The sequence below is a fragment of the Staurois parvus genome, unplaced genomic scaffold, assembly GCF_062004578.1.
Source record: "Staurois parvus isolate SC_StPar_1 unplaced genomic scaffold, SC_StPar_1.0 ptg000462l, whole genome shotgun sequence".
In the NCBI taxonomy this organism is placed as follows: Eukaryota; Metazoa; Chordata; class Amphibia; order Anura; family Ranidae; genus Staurois; species Staurois parvus.
The window spans coordinates 418,708-443,788 of NW_028318258.1; the positions used below are offsets into that span (position 1 = coordinate 418,708).

The 25,081-nt window shown below is 47.5% G+C and overlaps 1 long non-coding RNA gene across 1 annotated transcript; it reads left to right on the forward strand.

The window, feature by feature from the left end:
* The first annotated feature begins 13,414 nt into the window (after positions 1-13,414).
* Positions 13,415-24,720, forward strand: LOC149452827 (uncharacterized). The gene is made up of 4 exons (XR_016314830.1): positions 13,415-13,523; positions 16,799-16,875; positions 21,443-21,520; positions 23,297-24,720. It is a non-coding gene; the product is annotated as an uncharacterized LOC149452827 (long non-coding RNA).
* The last annotated feature ends 361 nt before the right edge of the window (positions 24,721-25,081 follow it).

The following is a 25,081-nucleotide window of genomic DNA, read 5'->3' on the forward strand; positions in this document are numbered from 1 at the left end:
GATGAGATCAGTCCATGCAGAGGAGCAAACCGATGGGAACAATCTATGTAAGGGGGCACTCCGATGGGAACAGTCCATGTAAGGGGGCACTCCGATGGGATCAGTCCATGTAAGCGGGCACTCTGATGGGATCAGTCCATGTAAGGGGGCACTCCGATGGGATCAGTGCATGTAAAGGGGCACTCCGATGGGATCAGTGCATGTAAAGGGGCACTCCGATGGGATCAGTCCATGTAAAGGGGCACTCCGATGGGATCAGTGCATGTAAGGGGGTCACTCCGATGGGAACAGTCCATGTAAATGGGCACTCCGATGGGATCAGTCCATGTAATGGGGCACTCCGATGGGAACAGTCCATGTAAAGGGGGCACTCCAATGGGATCAGTGCATGTAAGGGGGCACTCCAATGGGATCAGTGCATGTAAGGGGGCACTCCAATGGGATCAGTGCATGTAAGGGGGCACTCCGATGGGATCAGTGCATGTAAGGGGGCACTCCGATGGGATCAGTGCATGTAAGGGGGCACTCTGATGGGATCAGTGCATGTAAGGGGGCACTCTGATGGGATCAGTGCATGTAAGGGGGCACTCTGATGGGATCAGTGCATGTAAGGGGGCACTCTGATGGGATCAGTGCATGTAAGGGGGCACTGTGATGGGATCAGTGCATGTAAGGGGGCACTCTGATGGGATCAGTGCATGTAAGGGGGCACTCTGATGGGATCAGTGCATGTAAGGGGGCACTCCGATGGGATCAGTGCATGTAAGGGGGCACTCCGATGGTATCAGTGCATTTAAGGGGGCACTCCGATGGCAACAGTCCATGTAAAGGGGGCACTCCGATTGGAACAATCCATGTAAGGGGGGCACTCCGATGGGATCAGTGCATGTAAGGGGGCACTCCGATGGGAACACTGCATGTAAAGGGGCACTCCGATGGGATCAGTCCATGTAAGGGGGCACTCCGATGGGATCAGTGCATGTAAGGGGGCACTCCGATGGGAACAGTCCATGTAAAGGGGCACTCCGATAGGATCAGTCCATGTAAGGGGACACTCCGATGGGATCAGTGCATGTAAAGGGTCACTCCGATGGGATCAGTGCATGTAAGGGGGCACTCCGATGGGATCAGTCCATGTAAGGGGGCACTCCGATGGGATCAGTCCATGTAAGGGGGTAATCCGATGAGAACAGTCCATGTAAGGGGGCACTCCGATGGGAACAGTCCATGTAAATGGGCACTCCGATGGGATCAGTGCATGTAAGGGGGCACTCCGATGGGAACAGTCCATGTAAAGGGGCACTCCGATAGGATCAGTCCATGTAAGGGGACACTCCGATGGGATCAGTGCATGTAAAGGGTCACTGCGATGGGATCAGTCCATGTAAGGGGGCACTCCGATGGGATCAGTCCATGTAAGGGGGCACTCCGATGGGATCAGTCCTTGTAAGGGGGTAATCCGATGAGAACAGTCCATGTAAGGGGGCACTCCGATGGCAACAGTCCATGTAAAGGGGGCACTCCGATGGGAAAAGTCCATGTAAGGGGGCACTCCGATGAGATCAGTCCATGCAGAGGAGCAAACCGATGGGAACAATGCATGTAAGGGGGCACTCCGATGGGAACAGTCCATGTAAGGGGGCACTCCGATGGGAACAGTTCATGTAAAGGGGCACTCCGATGGGAACACTGCATGTAAAGGGGCACTCCGATGGGATCAGTCCATGTAAGGGGGCACTCCGATGGGATCAGTGCATGTAAAGGGGCACTCCGATGGGAACAGTCCATGTAAAGGGGCACTCCGATAGGATCAGTCCATGTAAGGGGACACTCCGATGGGATCAGTGCATGTAAGGGGGCAATCCGATGAGAACAGTCCATGTAAGGGGGCACTCCGATGGGAACAGTCCATGTAAATGGGTACTCCGATGGGAACAGTCCATGTAAGGGTGCAATCCGATGAGAACAGTCCATGTAAAGGGGAACTCCAATGGGATCAGTGCATGTAAGGGGGCACTCCGATGGGAAAAGTCCATGTACGGGGGCACTCCAATGGGATCAGTGCATGTAAGGGGGCACTCCGATGGGATCAGTGCATGTAAGGGGGCACTCTGATGGGATCAGTGCATGTAAGGGGGCACTCTGATGGGATCAGTGCATGTAAGGGGGCACTCCGATGGGATCAGTGCATGTAAGGGGGCACTCCGATGGTATCAGTGCATGTAAGGGGGCACTCCGATGGTATCAGTGCATTTAAGGGGGCACTCCGATGGGAACAGTCCATGTAAAGGGGGCACTCCGATGGGAAAAGTCCATGTAAGGGGGCACTCCGATGAGATCAGTCCATGCAGAGGAGCAAACCGATGGGAACAATGCATGTAAGGGGGAACTCCGATGGGAACAGTCCATGTAAGGGGGCACTCCGATGGGATCAGTGCATGTAAGGGGGCACTCCGATGGGAACAGTCCATGTAAGGGGGCACTCCGATGGGAACAGTCCATGTAAGGGGGCACTCCGATGGGAACAGTGCATGTAAGGGGGCACTCCGATGGGAACAGTCCATGTAAAGGGGCACTCCGATTGGTACAGTCCATGTAAAGGGGGCACTCCGATGGGATCAGTGCATGTAAGGGGGCACTCCGATGGGAACACTACATGTAAAGGGGCACTCCGATGGGATCAGTCCATGTAAGGGGGCACTCCGATGGGATCAATGCATGTAAGGGGGCACTCCGATGGGAACAGTCCATGTAAAGGGGCACTCCGATAGGATCAGTCCATGTAAGGGGACACTCCGATGGGATCAGTGCATGTAAAGGGTCACTCCGATGGGATCAGTGCATGTAAGGGGGCACTCCGATGGGATCAGTGCATGTAAGGGGGCACTCAGATGGGATCAGTGCATGTAAGGGGGCACTCCGATGGGAACAGTCCATGTACGGGGGCACTCCGATGGGATCAGTGCATGTAAGGGGGCACTCTGATGGGATCAGTGCCTGTAAAGGGGCACTCCGATGGGATCAGTCCATGTAAAGGGGCACTCCGATGGGAACAGTCCATGTAAATGGGCACTCCGATGGGATCAGTGCATGTAAATGGGCACTCCGATGTGAACAGTGCATTTAAGGGGGCACTCCGATGAGAACAGTCTATGTAAAGGGGGCACTCCGATGGGAAAAGTCCATGTAAGGGGGCACTCCGATTAGATCAGTCCATGCAGAGGAGAAAACCGATGGGAACAATGCATGTAAGGGGGCACTCCGATGGGAACACTGCATGTAAGGGGGCACTCTGATGGGATCAGTGCATGTAAGGGGCATTCCGACGGGATCAGTCCATGTAAAAGGGCACTCCGATGGTATCAGTGCATTTAAGGGGGCACTCCGATGGGAACAGTCCATGTAAGGGGGCACTCCGATGGGAACAGTCCATGTAAGGGGGCACTCCGATGGGAACAGTCCATGTAAGGGGGCACTCCGATGGGAACAGTCCATGTAAGGGGGCACTCCGATGGGAACAGTCCATGTAAGGGGGCACTCCAATGGGATCAGTGCATGTAAGGGGGCACTCCGATGGGATCAGTGCATGTAAGGGGGCACTCCGATTGGAACAGTCCATGTAAAGGGGCACTCCGATGGGATCAGTCCAATTAAGGGGACACTCCGATGGGATCAGTGCATTTAAGGGGGCACTCCGATGGGAACAGTCCATTTAAGGGGGCACTCCGATGGGAACAGTTCATGTAAGGGGGCACTCTGATGAGAACAGTCCATGCAGAGGAACAAACCGATGGGAACAGTCCATGTAAGGGGGCACTCCGATGGGAACAGTCCATGTAAGGGGGCACTCCGATGGGATCAGTGCATGTAAGGGGGCACTCCAATGGGAACATCCATGCAGAGGAGCAAACCGATGGGAACAGTCCATGTAAGCGGGCACTCCGATGGGAACAGTCCATGTAAGGGGGCACTCCGATGGGATCAGTGCATGTAAGGGGGCACTCCGATGGGATCAGTGCATGTAAGGGGGCACTCCGATGGGAACAGTCAATGTAAAGGGGGCACTCCGATGGGAACAGTCAATGTAAGGGGGCACTCCGATGGGATCAGTGCATGTAAGGGGGCACTCCGATGGGATCAGTCCATGTAAGGGGGCAATCCGATGAGAACAGTCCATGTAAGGGGGCACTCCGATGGGAACAGTCCATGTAAGGGGGCACTCCGATGGGAACAGTCCATGTAAAGGGGCACTCCGATAGGATCAGTCCATGTAAGGGGACACTCCGATGGGATCAGTGCATGTAAAGGGGCACTCCAATTGGAACAGTACATGTAAAGGGACACTCCGATAGGATCAGTGCATGTAAGGGGGCACTCCGATGGGATGAGTCCATGTAAAAAGGCTCTCCAATCGGAACAGTCCATGTAAGGGGTAGGGGCGGCTTCATGTCGGTCAATCAGATAACAAATGGCTGAGGGTCCGGGCAGTCTGTGTTTTTTATCAGAAGGGTCACCTCTATGCTGCAGATTCAAAGCAGGGAGCCGGCCTGTGCAGATTGCCAGTGACCTCTGACCCCCCAGGTCCCATTAAAGGAACCTGCCTACAATACAGCCGCCATTACTAGGTGTTCCCGGATGTAATAGAAAGGTCAAATTGTGGAGGATTGTATGAGCACAGCACACATTGTCAGATCAGATTGGTGGAGATCGCTGTTCAATCATATCTGACTTTCCCCCCACACCATGATGGTCACATGATTGCTTGGGTGGGCGCTAACCATGGCAAATCGTCATACAACTCACTGTTTATGTCTTTCAGAGCCCCTCCCCCATGCTGGCAATCTGATTGGACGTGAAGTACCGTCAGCCTCATAGTGGAAGAGCCGTGAGCCGCCAACATGGACGCCAAATGCGTAAAGGTGGTGGAACGATGTCGGCAAGTGAAGGGCGAGGGGACGGACATGAAGTATCAGATGATGGGTGCAGTGAGCAGTAGGCGCTGTCAGTACTTCATCCAGAAGACAGGTAGGTGGGTGAGGATGGGAGCAAAGGGGTCCTCACTGGGGGAAGGAATGGTGTGTCGCCCATATACAGAGAGGGCTCCCCATACCCATGTATGAGCTGGAAGTGGCAGGAGATCAGTGCTGGTAGTATCCATCACAGACAACACTGACCCATCCTCCCATCCACCACATACCGACCCATCCCTGCAATCCCCACATACCCACCCATCCCTGCAATCCCCACATACTGACCTATCCTCCCATTCACCACATACTGACCCATCCCTGCAATCCCCACATACCGACCCATCCCTGCAATCCCCACATACTGACCTATCCTCCCATTCACCACATACTGACCCATCCCTGCAATCCCCACATACTGACCCATCCCTGCAGTCCCCACATACTGACCCATCCCTGCAGTCCCTTTATACTGACCCATCCCTGCAGTCCCCACATACTGACCCATCCCTGCAATCCCCACATACTGACCCATCCCTGCACTCCCCACATACTGACCCATCCCTGCAATCCCCACATACTGACCCATCCCTGCAGTCCCCACATACTGACCCATCCCTGCAATCCCCACATACTGACCCATCCCTGCAGTCCCCACATACCGACCCATCCCTGCAATCCCCACATACCGACCCATCCCTGCAATCCCCACATACCGACCCATCCCTGCAATCCCCACATACTGACCCATCACTGCAGTCCCCACATACTGACCCATCCCTGCAATCCCCACATACTGACCCATCCCTGCAATCCCCACATACCGACCCATCACTGCAGTCCCCACATACTGACCCATCCCTGCAATCCCCACATACTGACCCATCCCTGCAATCCCCACATACTGACCCATCACTGCGATCCCCACATACTGACCCATCACTGCGATCCCCACATACTGACCCATCCCTGCGATCCCCACAAACTGACCCATCCCTGCAATCCCCACACACTGACCCATCCCTGCAGTCCCCACACACTGACCCATCCCTGCGATCCCCACACACTGACCCATCCCTGCAGTCCCCACACACTGACCCATCCCTGCAGTCCCCACACACTGACCCATCCCTGCAGTCCCCACATACTGACCCATCCCTGCAGTCCCAGCATCGACCCTCCGCACAGTAGTGTATTTTACTTTTTTGATGCCCTAGGCAAGACTAAAATCGACCACCCCCCATCTACATTTATCTCTCCCCTTGCTGTTTAAGATCCACCTCTTCAATACAGGAGCATGATGCAGGGCAGTGTGACATGGCAGGGGGAGGTCGTGGGACAGGAGGGGGTCAGCGTGATGGGGGGCAGCAGGACAGGAAGGAGGCAGCAGGAGAGGAGGGGGGCAGCAGGAAGGGGGAGATCAGGACAGGAGTAGGCCATCGAGACAGGTAGGAGGGTAGCAGGGCAAGAGGGAGGCATCATGACAGGGGGAGGGCAGCATGATGGGGGGCAGCGTGATGGGTGGGGAGACAAGTGGGGGCAGAGGGACAGGAGGAGTGCAGTGGGACAGGAGGAGGAGCACAGAGGGACAGGTGGGGGGCAGCATGACGGGGGCATGGGACAGGATCGGGGCAGCGGGACAGGAGGAGCGCAGAGGGACAGGTAAGGGGCAGTGGGAAAGGAGGAGCGCAGAGGGACAGGTGGGGGGCAGCGTGACAGAGGGCATGGGACAGGATCGGGGCAGCGGGACAGGAAGAGCGCAGAGGGACAGGTGAGTGGCAGTGGGACAGGAGGAACACAGAGGGACAGGTGAGTGGCAGTGGGACAGGAGGAGCGCAGAGGGCCAGGTGAGGGGCAGCATGACAGGGGCATGGGACAGGAGGAGCGCAGAGGGACAGGTGAGGGGCAGTGGGACAGGAGGAGCCAGAGGGACAGGTGGGGGACAGCGTGACAGGGGGCATGGGACAGGAGGAGCACAGAGGGACAGGTGAGGGGCAGTGGGACAGGAGGAGCGCAGAGGGACAGGTGGGGGGCAGCGTGACAGGGGGCATGGGACAGGAGGAGCACAGAGGGAGAGGTGAGGGGCAGTGGGACAGGAGGAGCACAGAGGGACAGGTGAGGGGCAGTGGGTACAGATGGGGGGTAGTGGGACAATGTGGGGGGACAGGAGGGGGGAAGTGGAACAGGTGTGGGAAAGGGTGACAGGAGGGGGCAGCGCGATAGGGGGCAGTGTGACGGAGAGGGGGCAATGGTACGGGGGAGGGAAGTGGGACAGGTGGGGGGCTGTGTGTCGGGGGGACAGGAGTGGGGAAGCATCAGTCCTCCAAGCTCTTACCTGTCCAGCAGGGGCTCCTCCAGACAGTGTCAGGATCACTCCAGGAGGGACGCTTGTGTCCCATCTCCCTCAGGATCTCCGGCGGCGGCTGCAAAAGAGCGGGGGGCTCCTACACCCTGACCTCGTTCTTTTCTTTTTCCTCCTCCGCTGGCACCTTCTGGCCATCCTGCACGTCCCAGCGCACACTGACAGTGGGCCCCGCCCTCACGCACTCCGAGCGCACACCAGGGATCCGCCCACCACTCTGCTCTCCTCTGCAGCCGGTCCCTTAGCCCGGGTGACCCTCCTTGTGTGTCGGCTTGGCTGTACACTCACCCATGGCAGCACTGTTGCTGACACACAGTGTCCCTTCTGCCTGGGGGGCGTGCCGCCCCCCTGTAAACTGCCACCCTAGACAAACGCCTTGTTTGCCTCATGGCAAATACACCCCTGCCTCCTCACTACCCCCCAACACTAACACAGTCCCATCCCTGCAACCAAAATCCCTCATTATATGTCACTTACTGTTACCAGGACATAGAAGGTGAATCTCCCCAGGGGAAACACAGATCGCAATAACAATTTCATAGGGAATCTAACCCATGACTTGCTTCCATTGTGAGGATCTTTTAAGAGATCAATAGGAAGGATTTTCCCAACTCCAAAGCTTGAATGATGATCCACCAGGCCAGAGAAAACCTGGTGTTTGGTGACAGGTGCATCAGTTTGTCCCGAGATTGAACCGATTTGTCCCAGGATGAACTAACAAAAGAAAAGAGAAATCATTTTCCTAATGACACCAGTGTAATGGAAATTATTTTTGACTCCAATTTTAGGGCTCATTCACACTTGACTGTTTTACTAACGCTTGCCAAACGCCCATATAGCGTTTGGCAAGCGTTGGTCCGGCGTTTGCGGAGCGTTTTTTAACGCTCGGCAAATGCCTCATGCGCGGTTTAGCGGCGGTTGCTAGGCGTTTGCCGAGCATTAAAAATGCCCCACAAACGCCTATAATGAAGTTTGAATAGTGTGACCGCTCCGCAAACGCCCCGCAACCGCACCGCAAACGCCAATCAGGCGTTTGCGGAGCGGCAACATAGACTAGAATAGGAGGCTTCAACGCCTCCTGACTCGACCAGAGGCGTCCGTTTTGCCTCGATGCTAACGATCCTGTTAGAACAGCACCATGTGCTGCAATGTGCAGAATTGTCCGAGGCGTTTGGGAAGCGGTAAAAACGCTTCCCAAACGCCTCTCTTCCGCCTGCACACAACGCTAGTGTGAACGTAGCCTTACTGGTAATTTTTCCACTGACATCCACGTATGTGAAAAATATTACCAAAGGGATGCTCACATAAGGGGAATTATTTTCCCACTGACACCAATGTAATTATTTTTTTTTTTTTTTGCACACTGTCACTGGTATGTTGGTGGGGAATAGTTTTCCCATTGACACCAGTATAAAGGGCATTATTTTACAATCTTTACTAATTTAAAGTAGCAGTAAACTTGTTATATACACGCACGCACGCACACGCACACACGTGTTAAAGGGAGTTCTTCATTGCTGTGCTGTCAGTGTGTGGTGATTTCATGTGGTCTTCCTTCCAATGTGAGGTTTCCCATCCACACCAAATAAACCCCTTCCCACCGTCTGTACACTTATGTAGCAACACACTGACACCAGTGAAACAGGAATTATTTTCCCATCTACAGCAACTTGAGAGCATTATATTCCCAGTGACATCGATGTAAGTCACATGTACAAGCAGGCATTATATTTTAACTGACATCAATGTATGAGGAATTATTTTCCCACTGACATCAATGTTAGGCACATTGGGGAGATCCAGATTGCCTTTAAATCATCTGCACATAATTAAGGAAAGCTTTGCTCGTAAAGTTCCAAAACATGCAACAGACTTGGGTAGTTCCTATTTTGGGAATTTTCAAATGTAAGAATTACTGACAGTTTGTAGATAACGTAACAGGAGGTAATTAAAACCACCTCCAATTTGGTGTACAGAGACAGGCCAGACCATGGTTGTGCTGCAAAGCTGTTGTGGATGTTACGCTTCCTCCTTAGGGCTTGCTGGTTGCTAGAATGCTGGAGGCTGCTGCTATCCTAGCAACCAAGGATGCATCTCTGGCTCCATTCAGCTGACAACCAGGAGATTCTCCAGGTGACAGCTGATTGTAAATGAAGGGACTAAGAATGCTGGCTGATGTAATAAACCAAACATGGCTATGGCACTTTTTGAACAATGACATCAGTCAGCATCCCCAGCACCCCAACCCTTTGTTTACATTCAATTGTAGGCTGGGGAACATTCCAATCATCAGCTGAATGGGGCGAGGGATGCGTAATTATTTGCTAAGGCACTGCCTACTGCACACCTAACAGCATCTTACCAACCAATGGCACTGTGCGGCTCAGGAGCTCAGTATGGACTGAGGACAGGGTGTCCACAGTTTGTACACTGTGGCCTCATTGCTGCACCCCTCACCATGCCTCTATGTGACACATTGTTGTGCCTGTTTCTTACGTTTACAAAAATGGCAACTATCCCATTTTATAGCTGGTTTTAAAGAATAAGTTCACCTTTAAAAAAATAAAAAAATAAATAATACATGCACATCTTTTTGCAGGTAAGAAAATGTGCATTTATTAGAAAGCATTGCTCCTGCAATCAGCAGATCGCGGGTGCTATGCAGGACTTCTGCAGACTTGTCAGTGTATGTGTGCTTTTACTCCGTACGGGCAAGCAGATACACACTGACGGGAAGAGACAATGAACTATCACAGTGCTCAACAGTGCTGTGGTAGTTCACTGAGGACTACAAGCCGAGAGTGTAGTTTCCCATTCACAGAATTCTGTGACTGAATGACACTGCCGGGCAGGCGAGCAATAGGTATCCCGTGCCTATTATGTGGTATAGGTATCCTAATTAAGGAAGCTGCTTACACCAAAAAACGTGTATCTCCTCTCAACTGAAGGATCAACAGTTATTAAAGCTAAAATCAGTGCTACCCATAAATCAGCATAATTAACAATGTGTCTCATTAATAAAATCATACAAGTTAGGCCTCGTTCACACTATACGTGCAGAAAAACTGATGGAAAAGATTTCACTCGCAGAGCACAAGTTTACATCTGTTTTCATACGCATATCAGTGAGTTTTTTACAGGGAATAGGGCACATTGAGAACTATTGTTTTCTTTGTACCCTTGCAGAACGTATGCAGAAAAACTCAGAAAGGTATACAGAAAAAAATGGCATGAACAAGGCCTTAGGTTCTATGACTATTCGTAACAATGTAACATGACAATATAAATACATGCAATAAAGGAAAAAAATAAATTAAGATTAAAATGATAAAAAAAACTTTAAAATATATATTAATAATATATTTTTTAATTATTATTTTCATTTTTAATTATTTTTTTCTATATTTTTTTCTTTATTGCATTTATTCACATTGTTACATTACAGTTTTACAAATAGTCACAGAACTTTATTGTATGATTTTATAAATGAGACACATTGTTAATTATGTTCATTTATGGGTGGTGCTGCACTTGCTTAATTTTGGGGATTTGCTGTTTTTGCCGCCCTTCGTCAGACCCCTGGTCACACTTTTTTCTGGTCTGCCTATATGAAATCTTAGGAGTCTTTTAGCTGAATCCCATGGTCAAAAATGAAACTGCCCGGAGACAATACATTCTTTCTCCAGTTTTGACATTTTTAACCAAAAGATGACAAGCCTGCCCACCACGACAAGGTAGACTCTTTCAGGGCAGGACCTACACTAAACTACACTACGCTAACCTACTCCATGCTAGTCATCGTATTTTTACTGTTAGATGCCTGATTGTAATAAGCCTCATCCTAGAACCTTCCATCTTCCTCTCCAGACTTGTTTACTAAGATCTACATAAGAACAACCCTTTTCATTCACAAAACAGAGAACAGACTTGAAATGGTTGTTGTTGTTATCTTATGGTGGGTGATGCAGTGGTCAGCAATGATCACCTGTAATGTCCCGACACATTTCCCTTCTTTAATCAATGCAGAGCTCTCTTCCACATAGATGCCTTCAGTCTGAAAGGTCTAAAGCGATTTAATTGTAGTGAAGTTTGTTCACAGAGAACTGTCTTTGTCGCCCTCCTCATCCTACCAGTCCTCAGTTTTACTGACATAGAAAAATGCTCACAATAGTGTGTTACAATAAACAATTGGATGTTAAATAAAAAATTAGGTTTTTTTTAGAATTACAATTCCAAAACATCTGAATAGAGCCCATGGCAGCAACAGGGGGAATGACAACCCTCAGGGTACTGTGGTCACCCCCTGAAGGAGGACACCCCACCCACATTCCACCTATCAGGCCATGCACAACACCCCAGTTATCCCACCAGACCACACCCAACTGGGAGGAGGTGCAATCAATTCTGAACTTCGTGAACCCAACAGGAAGGCCGAGACTTCCTCAGAGCTATGCGCCATCAACATTCCTGTCCTGCCACAGTTTCAGAGCTTCCCCGATCAAATTTATAATTATTTAGATTATTAAAGGTTTTTTGAGGCTGTCCAATTTATACTGTCCAATAATGATGTAGGGAGCCATTAAGGGATATATACTATATAGTGACATTAAGAAGTACTGCTCTGTGATCTATAGGGTCTGTGGAAAACAGGCTTGTGTTCACTGCGAGTCCGACGCTAGGGTTGCCTAGTTACCGTTCTGACTACGCTAGTATGGCAGTGGTTGTCCCGCCCAGCGGTCTGATTGGCAGATCTTCAGATTATAAAATGGAGTACTGTCTACCCACCTGTGTCACTCACCTGTGCCCATCAGTGCCACCCACCTGTGCCCATCAGTGCCACCCACCAGTGCCCATCAGTGGAGCCCAGCAGTCAGTGCTGACTATCAGTACCCATCATCAGTGCCACCTATCCGTGCCACCTCATTAGTGCTGCCTATCAGTGCCACCTATTAGTGCCCTTCAGTGCTGCCTATCAGTGCCCTTCAGTGCTGCCTATTAGTGCTGCCTATCAGTGCCCATCAGTGCCGCCTATCTGTACCCATCAGTGCTGCCTCATCAACGCACATCAGTGAAGGAGAAAAATTACCTGTTTGCCAAATTTTATAATAGAAACAAAGAAACTTTTTTTTTTCACATTTTTTGTTCTTTTTTTGTTTATAGCGCAAAAAGTAAAACACCCAGCGGGGAGTACATACCACCAAAAAAAAGCTCTATTTGTGAGAAAAAAAATGATAAAAATTTCACATGGGTACAATGCTGCATGACCACGCAATTGTCATTCAAAGTGCGACAGCGCTGAAAGCTGAAAATTGGCCTGGTAAGGAAGGGGGTATAAGTGTCCGGTAGGCAAGTGGTTAATGGAATTAGGTATCCATTCGATTTATCCTCTGATAATCATGGAGGCCATGAAATGATGTATCACTTTGATTCATAATGCAGAATGTGAAATTGTATCCACTGAAATATCACTGGGCCAGCTGTCACCCCTCAACTAACTACGCCTGGTCCCCCTAGTGATGAGCACCCACTCCCTACCACTACAGATGTTCAAGGGATACAGAAATTGCTGTCACACCGCCTACCACCCACAGACCTCCACACCAAAACTACCCCGAACAAATATTGACAGACTTCCACCCCACAAGTACCACCTCAACAGCCACAGATACATCGTGACCCCTCGCACTACAGCCCCTTCTGCCGTAAACAGCACCCCTACCAAAGTAACACCCTCCAGTGACAGAACTGCAACCGCACTGACATCCTACATTGGCGTGTACCCATGCGAATGGCGTAGCGTGTAAAGGGTTAAATATTGTGTCCGTGTGCTGCAGAGGATTTATCATGTACACAATAAATGAATCAGCCTGTATACTGTGCAGATCACTCAGCATCTAAGGGTTCAATGACTCATCCTTCCAATCCTGTCTGTGTCCTGCTTTGCCCAGCAGACACGCCGATCTTTTCTGAGTACCTCTGTGATGTTCCAACAGATTGGCATGAAGGGGTTACTTCAACAAAGGTACATGGTCAGATGCAGTAGTTCTGTAATGGAATGATCGTGCCTGAAATAGGGACATGCGCAGTTGCTTCAAGGGGGACAGATCTTCATGGGAGACAGATCTTGCCGCTACACCGGACCCTCTTCCTCTGGAGGGGGGGTCTTGGTGCATGGAGGGCCCTGGACAGTAATGGTGAGAGCGGCCCTGTGGTTGGACGGGGGATGCGATCGGAGGGGGGGGATGCGATCAGAAGGCAGGGGTGCAATGGGGGAGGAGGATACAATCGGAGGGGGGTGTAATTGGAGGGTGGGGGATGCGATCGGAGGGGGGGTGCAATCGGAGGGCGGGATGCGATCGGAGGTGTGGGGGGGGTGTGCAGTCAGAGGGCTGGATGCGATCGGGGAGGATGCGATCGGAGGGTGGGGATGCAATTGGAAGGTGGGGGTGTGATGGGTGACAGGGATGCGATCGGAGGGGGGTGGATGTGATCGGAGGTGGGGTGTGCGATTGGAGGGTGAGATGTGATTGGAAGGCAGGTGTGCGATCTGAGGGCAGGGTGCGATCGGAGGGCGGGATGCGATCGGAGGGGGGTGTGCGATCGGACGGCGGGAGGCGATCGGAGGGAGATGCGATTGGAGGGGGGTGTGCGATCGGAGGGGGGGATGCGATCAGAGGGAGGTGTGCGATCGGAGGGAGGTGTGTGATCAGAGGGCGGGATGCGATCAGAAGGCGGGTGTGCGATCTGAGGGCAGGGTGCGATCAGAGGGCGGGATGTGATTGTAGGAAGGGATGGGATCGGAGGGCGGAATGCGCAATTGGAGGACAGGATGCAATCGCAGGGGGGGATGCGATCGGAAGGGGATGCATGATTGGAGGGCAGGATGCGATCGGAGGGCAGGATGAGATTGTAGGAAGGGATGTGCAATTGGAGGGCAGAATGCAATCGCGTGGGGGGATGCGATAGGAGGGGGTTGTGCGATCGGAGGGGGGATGCGATTGGAGGCCATTATCCCGGAGAGATCAGCTACACCCGGCATGACGTCTCTATTTGCAGAATATCAGACAGGGTTTTATATTCTATACAATAATATTGGGATCTGTATATAATATAATCCTGTATACTGGGATCTGTATACAGGACACTGATCAGCCAGAACATTATGACCATTGACAGGTGAAGGGAACAACATTGATTATCTGCTTACAATGACATCTGAAAGTGGCTGAGATATATTAGGCGGCAAGTGAACATGTTGTCTCTGAAGTTGAAGTTTTGAAAGCAGAAAAAATAGGCATCACAGTTTGTTGTCTATGGGGGTTGTATATCTGCAGACTAGTCGGTGCTCATGCTGACCCAGCTCCACAGACAAAAGCCCCTACAATGATCACATGAGCATCAGAATTGGAGCACGGAGTAATGGAAAAAGGTGGCGGGTCTGAAGAATCACGTTAGTTTTCTTACATCATGTGGATGGTTGGGTGTGTCTCACTTACCTGGGGAGGAGATGGCTGTGGGATGCAGTATAAGAAGAAGGTAAGTCGGTGGGGGCAGGGTGGTGCTTTGGGCAATGTTCTGCTGGGAAGCCTTGGCTCCTGCCATTCATGTGGAAGTTACTTTCTACAGACCACCTACGTAAGCATTGCTGCTGATGGAGTCCAACCCTTCATGGAAACGCTGTTCCTGGATGGCAGTGGCCTCTTTCAGCAGGAGACTGCTCCCCGCCACACTGCAAAAATGGTTGGAGGGGTACAGGGAGTTTGAGGTGTTGACTTGGCCTCCAGTTCTCTAGATCGCAATCCAATCAAGTAACTGGCTTTTACAGCAGTGAACATGGATGGTTGTTGGCTGACTGTCATGTTGAACTGGCTATCTTATCCCCCTCTTTGATAAGTTAGTTCAGCTATCTGATAAGGATTGTCCACAGTGATGATATCCGTTTATACAGGCTAGGCAGAGAGGTCTCGCAAGGGATAAATTGCTATCACAACAATCTGAGTCAGAATAAAGTGCATTGAAGCCTGCAGAGCATGGCAGTTACAATCAGTTTATTGCTGGTGCAGTGCATAGGCTCCTGCATCGTCCCCAGCCCAGCCCCCAGTCTCTCTGGAGGTATGCACAAACTGTTTTGGAAGTGGAGGAAAATATCAATGGATTACAAGTATAGTGACACCACCACACAGCGCTCTAATTAGATCTGTGAGTTCCTCTGCTCTTGTGGCAGATGGGACTTGTAGTCTTTCCAATCACTGATCCCTGTGAATTGGTCACATGGCTGTGTGAGCAGAGCCATACACAGCTGCACCTAAATCAAACTCAAACAGCCTCAGGTAGAAGCATAAACAAAAAATAGACAAAGCACACATGTGCCCTAGTGCAATGAATCCTTTAATAATGAACCATATTACATAATACAATATCAAAATCGCAGATCTCTGTGAGGAACTCTCGTGCCTTGTGCCTCCTTATGCATCCACACTTGTCTGGGGGTACCCATGCTGGCACATGAAGTGTCCTATCCAAAGTGTGACACCAGTGGGGCAGAGGGAGGACCAGAACACCAGTTCAGTCCTCAGCGCCTGCTTGCTCAAGGTGCCGGGGACCCTGCATGTGCCACAGCTATGAACAAAGCTGGCACTGCTAGCGGAAGAGAGGGTGGAGGCCACGGTTGAATCGCTGAGGCCTGTTTCTGGGACAGTGTTGGCCCCCTTGTTTCATGTCTTTTTTCAAGACTTGGAAAAGGGGGTCAGGCCCCCAAAATGTGAGGTGCATAGTATTGTGTTAATTGCACTTGGAAACACAATCCCTGGATATTTGTATCTTTTGTTTTTTTTTGTGCATGTAGAAGCACTCTGTGGTTCCGGTGATGTGGGGTGCAGTTTCAGGATGGGGGGGTTGGAGAAGGTGACCATATGTTATGTTACACCTTAAATATAGATTTAATATGAAATCTGGTCAGAAAGGTGAACGTAGCCTTTTAGGACTTTATTGAATCCTATTGCTTCCCCTGATGTATGGCATATGTCTGCAGCAGCAGAGGGTTTTACACAGTTTCCCAGGTGCTGTAGCATGCATCTTTAACAAGCCGATTTTCAGCTGTCAGGTAGAAGCGATCTGGTGGATGTACAGCTGATGGATCACTTTCATGGGCCCCCGTTAATGCACCATCCAATTCCCCTACCACCTCCCACTATGTTTCCCAGGTTCCAGTTTTCCACCTTTGAACCTCAGACTCGCACTGCGCGATCTGCGCTTCATTGGCTTCAGTGAAGGGCAGGGGAGACATCAGGGGTCTAATTGCCAGGTGTCTTTTGCAGGTAACCATCCCTACATATTTTAAGATGATGAGAAAGATGACGGCATTGAGTGGTTATAAGAATGCGTATGAGTAACTGCTTTTGTATTGGTGGAATGGGAATGCTTTGTTAGTCTTTATTTTATGACCTGGCTGTGTTCTTTCTGTTCGCAGAATCGCTCCATAGACCATCGTGTTGATCTGTATTCTCTGCAGCTCTATTGCTGGGATTATTCTGATCTGTGCCAGTAGTAAGTAAGCTTTTATTTTTTATTTATTGCTGTATAAATACTTGCTGTGTGTTGGCTATAGGCAATACATGGTACACAATCCTTCCATGTCCACATCTCCATTATTCACTGGCATCCTCTGTGGGCTGTGGGTTCCGGCACAGTAATAAATGAGATGGATTTTAGGTGAATCTTCAAACAAAATCATTTTTTCTATTGTTTTTGCAAGTGGAAGTGTTAGGACATCTGTTGAGTTTCTATTGACATTTATCAAGGAAATTTCACTTAACCCACATAGGAAATGAGGAGAGTAAAGCAGGGTATATGCGTATTGAAATTCCTCCTGTCCAGCAGGAACTGCCCATATCTCAGTACGTGTGTATCCCTCACTTGTGTGCATGCTGGGATTTGGGAAGTTGTTTTTTGGTTTTTCTTTTGTTTTTTTTCTTCCCATTCAATCAACTGGTTGCTTGAAGAAAGACTGTGTATACCCAGCTAACGTTTACACTATATGAAAGGCAAGAAAAAAAAATCACAGAGGTTCTAACACTTCCCCTTCTATGAATAAAGTGGTTTTATTTGCTGATGCGTACCTAGAGAGATTCCGTTCACTTCCTGTTCCTTTGAACATGTAGGGAGGAGGAATCTCCCCTGCAGTGAGCACAGACAGAGAGCCTAACTGCATCCCACCTTCTTTGGAAAAAAGGTTTTGGCAGGAATAACACTTTTTCCTAGTTTAAGATAGTTAAATAGTAAAAAAATTCTGGTAAATGCCTTTTCTATTTCAATGGTTTTTATTATTTTTAAACAGTATAAAAGAGAGGCAATAAAACACGCCCAGGTAAATGTCTTTTAACCACTTCAAGTCTGGACACTTTTACCCCCTTCCTGTCCAGGCCAATTTTCATCTTTCAGCACTATCACACTTTGAATGACAATTACACGGTCATGCAACACTGTACCCATATGAATTTTTTTAGCATTTTTTGAGATGGATAAAACTTTATTTTGGTGGTATTTATTCACCACTGGGATTTTTATTTTTTTTGCTATATAAATGAAAAAGTCCCAAATATTTTGAAAAAATAAATAATCTTTCTTCATAAATCTTGGCCAAAATTTATTCAGTTATCTTTTTAGTAAAAAAAAAATAACCCAAATTAGTTTATAACCAAAAATTATTATAACTTTTCAAAAACTCTTTTTACATTTTTATTTTATTTCTTTATATTATTATTTATGTTTTTTTTGTCAACATACTGTCACTCTAGCAGTAAAAAAAAAAAAAAATCTTCATCACCCCCCACAAGTAGTACAGTGTCACTACTTGTGGGGAGTGGTGAAGATTTTTTTTTTTACACTGATTGCTTTTACACCCATAAAGGCTGTAAAAGCAATAATTTCTACTCTTCTTTGGCTGCATTCTTGCAGCCATTGAGAAATACTGTGTGAGCTGTGATTGGTCACAGCTTGTCACATGGTACAAGGCTGTTGTGAATAGCCTTGTACCATGTCACCTCTGTGATCATTCACAGATTTCACACGTATTAAGCAATGATGTCAGAAACGACATCTTGCTTACTACTCTTCATGTGATCACTGATTGGCCAATCAGTGATCACGTGATCGTCACACAGACGTCCTGTACAACAATCGCGGTGCTGGGTGCACACAAGTAGGGAGCGGGGAGGACGATTATAGTCGGCCACCCACCCCTGCACTGCTCCCGTCTGGCCGTTTATATACATGGGCCGCACGGGAAGTGATTAATTACCTTCCTAGTTCCTGTCCACCTCCCATATCCACACCAGTGAAAATCCCAGTACTTCCAGGTATAAAAACACATGGCTATACCCCCTGCCTTCCCACAATGCATTATTTGCTATCATGAGCGAGTCACCATTCTCAAATCCTGTTACATGGAGGCAATCCTGGCAGACCTGGATTTGCATAGGGTCTGCAGTGCAAAACACAACGGCAAACTGGATCAGAGAGCCATCCTCTGTGTGACCTCCTGTAGGTGGTGGTGGGAAGGAGGTGCAGAGTGGCCACGGTTCTAGAATGACAGGCAAACTTCCCTGAAGGTGGTGGGTTGGCAGGGAGATACTAGAGAGAATATAGAGGGTGTATGGGGCATGGAGGGAGATGCTAGAGAGTATATAGAGGGTGTAGGTGGCACGAAGGGAGAAACTAGAGGGGCTATAATCTGTGGGTGGCAGGCAGGGAGACTCTAAAGGGGCTATAGACTGTATGAAGGTTGCAGGGGAGATGCTAGAGGTACTGCAATGGTAAAATATTTACTGGGTATATCTGTCAAAAGACACAGGTAACGTTTGCCTTTTAACTCTTATTTTAGTCGATAAAAAGTGGGATATTTCCAGTAACTGGAGTTGAAAACCCTGTAGTGCAGTCCATGGTTGAAGGTAGAACTGCCTCTTCTGCCTGTCCTTGGATTTTAATTTGAAATACCAGAAGCAAAGCCTCTGGAGGTGTTTTCTACATCCTGGGATGTCTGGGGACATTTGACTTTTATCTAATCCCTCCAATGAATAACACATCTCCGCTGTAAAGTTGTATTTATTTTATTATCTATTATTGCTAACTTTTTAAGGATCCTGTATGTCACCATATTTGTGAATTTTGCTTTTGCCTTTTTTGAGAAGCCCTCATCTCTAACTGTAACATCAAACGTGCGTTACCGCACTGACCTTTCTGTACAGGTAATAACCATTACTGTCCGGCTGACCTAGAATTTATACGTATTTTACACCACACATGCCCACATCTGAATCACGCAGGAACGTGCTGTGCTTTCCTTTGCAATTAAACCTAGATGCAAAACATACAGCTTTTGCAATCTGCAGCGGGTGTCAATAGAAATTTAATGACACCCCAAGTGCCGGTCACAAATGCATTGTGTTTGCCCGCACCAGATTGCATGGTACTTTTGTACCATGTGATCTGGTTACAGTGGGGCTTATTTATTAAATCTGGGGAGTGCAAAATCAGGCTGACTTCTGCATAGAAACCAGTCTGCTTCCAGGTTTTATTGCCAAACCTTAATTGAACAAGCTGAGGTTAGAAGCTGATTGGTTTCTATGCAGAAGTGAGCCTGATTTTGCACTCCCAAGCTTTAGTAAATATACCCCAGTGTGGCACAGTGCAGTGCGACTTTAGCCCATTCAAAATTCATGGCCTTGAATTCACACCGCACAGGAATGCAGAGCGCTTTCTTGTGCAATTCAGCTCTGGGCATGGTGTAAACCTGTCATCAAACTGAAAGTCTAATAAAGTGAATGTTCGCCTTTAGTAACTTTGAACAATTCTCCTGTATGCAATTCCAGATTCCTTGAATGGAACCTACCAGTGGTCCTCATTTTAAAATGCTGCTCTTGGTTTCCTTTACATATACATTAGGGGTCTTTTCTACAGAAACCTGTGGCCCCTTGATCCCCCTCCATCCTGCTGTTTGCAGAACTGGCTGCATGCTACATGTGCGCACCCCATAGTGGGCGCACAGTTGTAGCATGGGTGCTACAAGGTTCAATCTACGTGCATGTGCAGTGTTCTGCCTCATTTTCTAGTTGCAGCAGCTGAGTTCAGGCATTAAAGTAGTTCTAAATCCTCAAGGGTTTTTAACTTAATGGATTTTATGCATTAAAGCGGAGTTCCACTCACCCGGTCCAAAAATAAGTCAGCAGCTACAAAAACTATAGCTGCTGACTTTTAAAAAACAGCCATTTACCTGTCCCTTGGTCCCATTGTGTGTCCCCTGTAGCCCGTTTCACCGGCCGTCCTGTGTTCCAGGCGCCGGCATCTTCAGATTGGGCACCCGGCTGTGACAGCTTGCGGCTTCACATCCGGGTACCCGCTGCACAAGTGCGAGTAGCACTGCGCTTCATGAACGGTCCTGGTCACTTTCACCCACCAGCAAGCTTCTGTTCACCTAATGTAAACAGGGCTCATATTCTGCACAGCGCTCCCATATTTACTATACAATCCTGCTCCGGGTCCGTCCACCTCTCTCTGCCCAAAATCCCAGCTGCTAATCCAGTTCTCCACTGTAAATTTGAGGCATGGAGAAAATCAGATGACTGCATGACCGGTAAACAACATTAACTTTGATTGTAGACTCTTCATAAATGAATTACAATGCAGCAGGATGAACAAGACTACTCTAGCTTGCTTCACGCCAACCAACGCTTACTCATAGAGCACTGGTTGGCATAAAACATGTTAGGGGTAGTCTTTCATCCTGCTGCACTGTCATTGATTTTACAAAGAGTATACAATAAAGGAGGTCATTGGCTGCTGGATATGTCAAGCTCCGGTTCCCAGCCGGCGATTCCTAGCCGGGAATTGGTGATTGTCGGCAGGGCTGAGAGGGGAGAGATCTGTGTGTAAACACAGATCTCTCTCCTGTCAATATGGACATGCTGCTTTGTATCTCTCTGCACAGTAGAAATAAATGTTTACATTGATATGAGCAAAAACTAGCCAGTTTCTGATTATATGCATATCTGCTGTTTATATCTTAATGCTAATAAAAACTTATGAAGTGTTCTCAAATACTATGTATTTCTTCCAGGTTCATCACAAAAGAAGGCAAGATTCTTTACTCCAGACCTAACTTGCCCTGGGTTATTCAGAAGGTGAAGGAGATTGGGTAAGTTAAGACTATTTAAACCTCAGATTCAAATGCTTAGATTCCAACTTAAAGTGGAACTGCACTGCATCTGAGCACCACAAACCAAAAATGCTATACAATTCATTATTAATATTCAAAACAAACTCCTCCATCCATTCATGTCTCCATGCTTTATTTTGCTAAGAAAACATTTTGAAAAACACCTCCTGGCATTTCTGGCAGTGGTCATCTTGAGTAAGGACAGGTGTTTCATATAGCAGTAACTTCCTGGAATCCATCTGCCCTTAGCTCAGGCATTGGCTGAGATGAGAACCCTCCCCTCCTGAAGACTCCTGGGATGCATGACATCATTTCCTTAGGCACGGAAACCAGGAAGTTAATGAAGGAATACAAAAAAAGAAAAGGTTAAAACAAGTAAATATGATATACTTTACTAATGCTAGCAGCATAAGGATTAGAAATAGTCCATGCTGATTGAGAGAGTCAAGTTTCGTTTTAAGTATTTAAAAAGCCTCTTGTACGTGCAGATGATCACAGGGCAAGCTCATTTTAGGCCCTCTGTCTTTAACTGGTCTATTTGTAGGCTAATGACTGCTTTTCCAGGGCAAGAGCTTGCCAAGCAGATACAGAACTGTCTGAATAAATTATTTATGGTTAGAGGGCATCCAGAAACATCTGAACAAATGTAGACTCTTGGTAGCCTCCTGGCTTGTCTACATTTACCTAACTTGGCCATTGCCATGAATGGCCAGATTTGTTACACACTGAGTACCTGTAGCCTAGATGAAAATCAAGTGGTTCAATATGTATGCTAGCCAAAGTGTTGCCCTAATTCATGTCTTACACCAATGCCAAGGCTTCTGTAGTGAGAGAAAATAGAATAGAACAGGGGTGTCTAACCGCATCAGCATGTCTAGCTGCACCAGCATTATGGTTGCCCTCAAAGGGCCAGTTGTACCTGTAAGACTAGATGTGCAGAGCTCCCCACCCTCCCTTACATCAGATATCAAGAGCCCCCCACCATCAGAAGTCAAGAGCCCCCACTCTCCATTGCATTACAGTGCACCCCCCTTACTGCTGCTGCAGGGAATAAACTTGGGGCAGAGCTTGGAAGCAGAAAGGGTAGGGTCTGGAGAAGGACTGGAGTCTGCTGAATGCTGAGACCAGGGGAGGCAGAAACGAGGGAATGCTGCAACTGCACAGAGAGGCACAGCATACGTAGGAGTTCTGTCATCCTCTCTACTGTGGACTGCTGAGATGGGAAAGGGGGTACAGAGACGATCCTGTCCATGGCTGCATGGAGAAATGCAGGATCTGGCAAAGAAGGTCTGTACTCCTCTCTGCTGCTGAATGCTGGGACAGGAAAGGGGGTGGGGGGTGGAGATGGCCTGTCTTAAGCTGCAAAGAGAGACACAGGATCTGTAGGAAGAGTTCAATCCTCTTCTTTACTACTGACTGCTGAGACAGGAGAGGAGGGGATGGAGATGAGCCTGTCCGTGGCTGTACAGAGTGACGGAGGATCTGGCTGAGGAGTTCTGCCTCCCTTCCAGTTGCTGACTGCTCAGGCAAGGTGGGGGCAAAGACTAGGGGGGTGCTGCAGCTGACGGCCACATGAAATGACCTGGAGGGATGGATTCGGCACATGTGGAATAGAAGTTGGGGCTTATTTAGACTGTGTCAAACGCACTGCAATTATAAATATGATTCAAACATGGCCTTTACAAACAAGTCTCCCAAGATGCATTATGTCATATTTATATTTTAACCTTTGTTTTTTTTTGGTTTTTTTTAAAGGTAAAGAAAAGAAGCACAACAAAATAAAGAAAATGATGACCATGACAGAAACACTGGGTATTCCCATGCTAATTAGTATGAACAAAACGAAGGAGAACCTCAATGACAAAAGCGATGTCTCTAGTTGAACTATGTGGCGTTCAATTAATAAATATTTAACTTTAATTCTAGTAATTTATTTGTGTGATTTAAATGAGTGCAAAATTAATTGTATGTACGTGTAGTTAGAGTTGTGATTTATGAATGTGTATTATTTTTACAGTATCATGTACTGTAAAATAGTTTAGCTCTGAAACCACTTATAATGGTCTTCGTGTATAAAATTGTGTCACCCAGAGCAATTTGACATATGTTTCTTCCAGCGGCACTGAAATATGAAAATATTTTTTTTTTCCATATTTCAAACCCTTGTACTTTCATTTTTTTTTTTTACTTTTTCTCCTGGTTTAATGTAATTTTTCCTGAGTATTTTGCTCATCATAATTAGCAAATTAATATGTTAATTTAATTGTGAAATGTATTTAGTTGCAGCAAGATATGAATAGTGCTATGCCTTCCTGAGCATGTCACTTATTAGGGTAATATCCCAACAAGCAGACTGCTGTAGTGATGGTAAGAGGATGCCAATACTTTGTAAGCATTGCCGTCCTAGCTCATGGTATGCTGTCCTGCCCTCTGTGCCTCTAGCAGTTAGTAATGTTTCCAATGTAATTGGGAGTGGCCAAAGCGTAATAATTAATTTATCACCAGCACTTTGCACATTCCCCTCGCCATTATAGCTAAGTTAGTTCAGCATTCTTTAATCGCTAATGTAGATCACTTCATATGACACTTTTAGGAAGTTGTTTTACATCATTTTACCATTTTGTGTACTGAAACATCTTTATTTTTATTGAAACGACCATTTTGTCTGTTTTAAGACATGAAAAATCAACTGGAGAATCAGCACACAGGAAGTTGATATTGTTACAACCAATTATGATTTTTGTTATTCTCTCTATTTAACTCCACCATTGATTTTACCCAGCTTAATTACAACTCAAAACAAGTTCAAAGTATCTCTTGACAATAGCCTCTGTATGGCAGTTGTCAGAATTCCCCTTGCATTTATTGTTTAATTCCCCTTGCCTGAATAGTTTCATTGTCAATCTATTGTGATGGGCTGTTTTATAATCCTAGTAAAAATTACAAGGCAGTTGAGAAAGCCAATCACAATTTAGTAAGCAAGATATACACGTGTTGGCAGTTAACATGTATGAATCAATTTGCTGCAAGGTAGATACATTCATTTTTTTGCACTGTGGTATAAAAAAGGTATTGTCATTTGAATGCATGCTGGGATTGTATCTGTACTGCAATGCAAATGTAATTCCTTACTCGATTTTTTTAGTTTGTATTTGTTAATAAATGTATGTATTTTGTCATATTTATGAAGACAATACCTTATTCACTGGTTCAAGGTAAAACTGGATTATTTATTAATACTTTACTTAATACTTCAGTACTTTAATGGAAAGTACAGAGAAAAAAATGTTTTGTTATTTCAATATTTCATTCTATAAGATGAACTGTTATATGCAGTGATGTATTTTGGATTTGTGTTGCCCTAGGCAAGACTAAAATTGGGCGTCTCCTCCTTCCCCAGAAAGACTAAAATCGGGCAACCCCCACCATCTGAATTTGTCCCACTCCAGCCATGGTATACCATTTGGTGCCAAATTATGGTACCTAAAAATCTGCATAGGCAAAATTTAAAAGCCTTTACAAGTTACCTGTTTAGAGTTA